General features: G+C 36.2%; 1 pseudogene; it reads left to right on the plus strand.

Annotated features, from left to right (window-relative positions):
* LOC114895329 overlaps window positions 1-5,021 on the plus strand; it is a 182,534-nt pseudogene extending 177,513 nt beyond the window's left edge.
* The last annotated feature ends 979 nt before the right edge of the window (window positions 5,022-6,000 follow it).

Genomic DNA, 6,000 nt, shown 5'->3' on the forward strand with positions numbered 1-6,000 from the left:
CAATCTGTGGTTTGCCTTTTCACTTTCTTAATGTTATCTTTTGGTGAAAAATGTTCCTAGTTTTAGTGTAGCCCAATTCAAAGACTTTCCCTTTATGGTGATTTTTCTTTCTTTGTGGCATGTGTGTTGCTTAAAAAATATTTCCTTAGTTCAATGTAATGAAGATATTCTCTTATATCCTAAAGTGTTACTGTTTGCCTTTATCTTCTGGGAATTGATATTTTGCTTGGCAGGAGGTACGAGTCAAGTTTCCTTTTTCCCACAAGGATATCCAACTGACTCAGCACCATTTACTTAAAAGGCTATCCTTTTACCTCTGATTGCATTGTTATGTTGTCATAAATCAAGTGACTGTATATTTATGGATCTATTTCTGGACTTTCTTTTTTATTCCATTGGCCTATTTGTCAAACTGTCACCAATATCATATTTCTTAATTATAGTAGCTTTATAATAAATCTTGCTATCTAGTGGAGCAACTTCTCTCATCTTGTCTATCTTGAAGAGAGCTTGCATATTTTTAGCTACTTGCATTTCCATATAATTTTAGAAATGGATTGTCAGTTTCCTCAGAAAAAAATGTTGGGGTTTTAAATATGATTTCTTTGACTCTATAGAAAATCCAATGGAGAACCAATATATTTGTAATACTGAGCCTTGTATTACTGGAATCCTATGCTCATGAATGAGATTGGTCCATAATTCTCCTTTCTTATAATGGTTTTATCAGGTTTTGGCATCAAGATCATGCTAGACTCATAAAAATGAGCTATTTTTATATTCTCTAAGGGGCTTGTATAGATTTGTAGTTATTTCTTCACCAATAAAACTTGGATCTGGAGTTTTCTTGGTAGGAAGATTTTTATTTACTGATTTAACAAATTTAATAATTATAGGACTATTCTTACTTTCCTATTTCTTTGAAATTTTTTAGGATTTGTGCATTTCACTATATATATTTAAAAATTATTTTTTAGAGCATTTTTAGTTTCATAACAAAATGTAGAGGAAGGTATAGATATTTTTGATATACCCCCTGCCTCCACACATGCATAGTCTTTTCCATTATCACTCACCAGAATGGTACATCTATTACCAAGGATGAACCTACATTGACGCATCATAATCATCCAAGTCTATAGTTTACTTTAGGGTTCACTTTTTGTATGCTCTGTATGGGTTTGGACAAATGTATAATGATATATATTCATTGTTATAGTATCATAGAGAGTATTTCCACTGCCCTAAAAATATGCTGTACTCTTCCTATTCATTCCTCCCCCAACCCTCACCCCTTGGCAACCACTGATCTTTTTAGTCTCTATAGTTTTACCTTTTCCAGAATGTCATATAGTTGGAATCATACGGTATGTAGTCTTTTCAGATTTGCCTCTTTCATTTAGTAATATGAATTTAAGTTTTCCTCATTTCCTTTCATGGCTTAACAGCTCATTTCTTTTCAGCACTGAATAATATTCCACTGTCTGGATGCACCACAGTTTATCCATTCACCTACCAAAGGACATCTTGGTTGCTTCCAAGTTTTGACAATTATGAATAAAGCTGCTATAAACATCCATGTGTAGGTTTTTTTGTGAGGACATAAGTTTCCCACTCCATTGGGTAAATACCAAGGAGCATGCCTGCTGGATTGTGTGGTAAGAGTATGTTTACTTTTGTAAGAAACTGCTAAACTGTCTTCCAAAGTGGCTGTACCATTTTGTGTTCCTACAAGCAACAAATGTGTGTTCCTCTTGCTCCAAATCCTTGCCAGTGTTTGGTGTTGTCAGTGTTTCAGATTTGGGTCATTCAAAAGATTTGTAGTAGTATTTCATTTTTGTCTTAATTTGCATTTCCCTGATGGCATATGATATGGAACATCTTTTCATATATTTATTTGCTATCTACATATCTTCTTTGGTGAGGTGTTTGTTAAGGCCTTTGGCCCATTTTTTAAACTGGTTGTTTTCTTATTGTTGATTTTAAGAGTTCTTTGTACATTTTCATTAACAAAATATTTGGTCAACCATCCTTTGTCAGTTCTACTTTTTGCAAATATTTTCTCCCAATCTTTGGCTTGTCTTCCAATTCGTTTGAATTGCCTTTTGCAGAGAAGAAGTTTTTAATTTTAGTAAAGCCCAGCATGTCAACTATTTCTTTCATGGATCATGCATTTGGTGTTACATCAAAAAAGGCATCACCATAGTCAAGGTCATCTAGGTTTTCTCTTATGCTATTTTCTAGGAGTTTCATAGTTTGCATTTTACATTTTGACCTATGATACATTTAGAGTTAAGTTTTGGAAAGAGAGGTCTGTGTCTAGATTCTTTTTTTCTTTGTTTGTTTTTTTGCATGTGAATCTCTGGTTGTTCCAGCACTATTTATTTCTTAAACAGATTATCTTTGCTCCATTGTATTATCTTTTCTCCTTAGTCAAAGATCAGTTGACTATATTTATAGGGGTGTATTTCTAGGCTCTCTATTCTGTTCCATTGATCTATTTGTACATTATTTTTGTCAGTACCTCACTGTCTTCATTACTACAGCTTTATAAAGTCTTGAGGTTGGGTAGCATCAGTCTTCCAACTTTATTCTTCAATATCATGTTGGTTATTCTGCGTATTTTGCCTCTTCCCATAAACTTTAGAATCAGTTTGTCAATAACCATAAAATAACTTGCTGGGATTTTGAATGAGCTTGCCTTGAATCTGTAGATTAAGTTGTGAAGAACTGACATTTTGATACCATTGAGTTCTCCTATCAATGAACATGAAATATCTCTCCATTTACCCTGGTTCTTTGATTTTGTTCATTAGAGTTTTGTAGTTTTCCTTGTATAAATCTTGAACATATTTTGTTAGATTTATACCTAAGTATTTCATTTTTGGGGGTGCTGATGTAAAGGATATTACGTTTTTAATTTTAAATTCCACTTGTTCATTGTTGGTTTATAGGAAAGCAATTGACTTTTGTATATTAATGTTGTATCCTGCAACCTTGCTGTAATTGCTTATTAGTTGCAGAAGGTTTTTTTTGATTCTTTGAGATTTTCTACATAGACAATCATGTCATTTGTGAACAAAGACAGTTTTATGTCTTTCTTCCCAATCTGTGTACCTTTCATTTAATTTTCTTGTCTTGTTACATTAACAAGGATTGCCAGTACCACTTTGAAAAGGACTGGTGAGCATTTTGTTATAGTTTCAACAATATCTTCTTAAGATCTTTTTCACAATATTGTCTTGTCATTTTTTAAAATATCTTCTGACATTCTCCATTTCTAACTTAAATTGATTATTTGTGGCTTTTCTCTTTTTTTCTTGATCTGTGTCTTGGAGAGGTTTCTCAAATGCATTGCTTCTTATAATGAAACAACTTTTGGTCTTGTCAATACTGTCTATTTTATGTATGTTTTCTATTATATCAGTTTCTATTCTTACCTTTCAGTTTCTTTTCTTTTATTTAGGTTTATTTCACTGTTCTATTGCTAACTTCATGAGACAGATGTTTAGCTTTTGATTTCATCTTTTCTTCTTTTGTAATGAATACCCTGCATTTCCCTCTGAGAATGGGCCTAGCTGCATTCCACAATATTTTGATTATCATAAGTTAGTCAAATAATAAGTATACTTATTAATTCATATATATATGGAGATTTTCTATGTTTTTTTGTTAGTGATTTTAAGTTTAATAGATTTGTAGTTATAGAAAATATTTTGATCATTAAAATCCTTTGAAATTTGTTGAGTTTCCTTGATGACTTAGCATATAGTCAATTTTTAACAATGCATAGTGTGTGTGTGCAAAGAATGGGTATTCTGCAGTTGTTGGGTACTGTTTTCTACAAGTCAGTTAGTTTAAGTCTATTAATTAGTTTAAGTCGATTAAGTCTATTAATCATGCTGTTCAGGTCTTCCAAATGTTTACTGATCTTTTCTCTACTTCTATCATTTACTGAGAAAATTGTGATTGTGTTTTCCACTATGATTATTGGCTTTTCTATTTCTCCTTGTAGTTCTATATTTTATTTCTATATTTTGAGATTGTGATATTAGGTAAACACAAATTAAGAAAGGATTAAAATGGTTGACCCTTTCTTATGTTTCCCTCTTTGTCTCTAGTTATGTATTTCATCTATTTTGATACTAGTATAGTTTAATTAGCTTTTTTGTATTGAACAATCATTAAGATTGCAAGTGTGGGCGGCAGTAGTGTCTGTGGAGACCACGGCTGTGACAGCACTCCAACTCACTCCTAGCTCCAGTCTCCACCATAGAGCCGGGGAGAGAGCCTCCGCCAGTGACCCAGGGCAACACAGGCACCCAGACCCGAACTCCAAGTTGGGAGACAAGCTGAGCAAGAAGAAGGGGTACAATGTGAATGATGAGAGGGCTAAGGACAAAGACAAGAAGGCCAAAGGAGCTGGGACAGAAGAGGGAGAAACCCCGAAGGACAATGAGACCCAGGGTGCTGCAGAGACCCCAGAGGTGAAGAAGGACAAGGAGGAGAAGCTGGAGAAGGATGCCTAGGATGCTGCCAACAAGCCTGAAGACAAGGAAGGTGAGAAAGACAAAGAGGAGGCCAAGGAAGACACTCTGAAGTCAGAGACGGAGCAGACAGAAGGAGCTGAGTGGAAGCCGGGGCCCCCAAAGGATGCTGAGCAGGAGCCGGCGGCTGCCTCCGGCCAGCTGCAGGTGGTAACGCCCCTAAAGCTTTGGAGACCTAGGCTGCGGAGCCCTTGGCCCCACCAAGGATGACAAGAGCAAGAAGGGAGAGGAACCCACAAAGCCTCAGGCTCCTGCAGCTCCTGCCGCGCAGGAGACAAAAAGTGACGGGGCCCCATCTTAAGACTCAAAACCTGGCAACACTGAGGCTGCCCCATCCTCCATGGAGACCCTGGCAGCCACGGAAGCACTCAGTTCCATGCCCAAGGCCAAGCCCCTGCAGCCCCCACAGACGAGGTCAAACCTGCTGAGACCCCGGCAGCTAATTCCGATCAAACATTAGCAGTGAAAGAGTAAGAAGGACAACCAATGGAACGAAGAATACCGCTTAACAACAACCTGTCTCTCTGACTCCTTCTCTGTCTTTTTGTCTCTCTGTCTCTCTCCTATACTAACTTGTTTCAAATTGGAAATAATGGTATGTATTGCCAAGAACAAGCATGTGGTCCTATCAAGGGAGGGAGGGTGTTGGGAGAATCCAAATAGTATTTTTGTGGGTAAATACCTAATATACTTTCAGTCAACTCTACCAATCAGTCCTGGATTTTAAAGATCAATGTCTGAAAGTACAGTACATCTTTTGTACCTGAACTGCTGTTACATGCACTCCGCCACTAAGATCCGAACATCTTGTCTTCTGCAAGGGGATTGGGAGTGATGCGTTTGATTCTGCCCACAGGGCCTGTGCCGAGGCAATCGGATGTTCACGAAGCCAGCATTTTCTGTTTTCTTTTTCATTTACAGTTTTCTTATTTTGAATTTTTTTTAATGTTGTGGATGAATGCCAACTTTCAGACAGCCTGCTTAGCCTGTTCACATGTGTCTTGATGCCAATACTCCATTCTTCCTCCCCAGGTCTTTTTGGGAGCAACAAACATTCTTTCATCCTACTTAGCCTCCCTAGATTTCTCATGACCAGTTAATGTATGTCCATGGTTGGGTGCACCTGTAGTTCTGTTTACTGGTCAGTGGAAATGAAAAAAAAAGTCTGCATTCATCGCAGTTCCAGTTTTCTCTTCCATCCTGTCACAAACTCCAACACACCACTCATTAGAAAATGGAAAAAAAAATAAAAAAACAAAAAAAATGTGTACAACAGATGCATTGAAATTATATGTAATTGTGTAAATGGTGCAACAGTAATAAAGATAAACAATTAAAATAAAAAAGATTGTAAGTGGTATCTTTTCCATCCTTTAATTTTCAACTTTTTGTTCCTTATTTTGAGATGTATTATTTATAATCAACAAATAGTAAATTTTACAAGTTCAATATG

This window comes from Monodon monoceros, unplaced genomic scaffold (genome assembly GCF_005190385.1).
Source record: "Monodon monoceros isolate NGI ecotype Baffin Bay Population unplaced genomic scaffold, NGI_Narwhal_1 Super_Scaffold_14, whole genome shotgun sequence".
Classification (NCBI taxonomy): Eukaryota; Metazoa; Chordata; class Mammalia; order Artiodactyla; family Monodontidae; genus Monodon; species Monodon monoceros.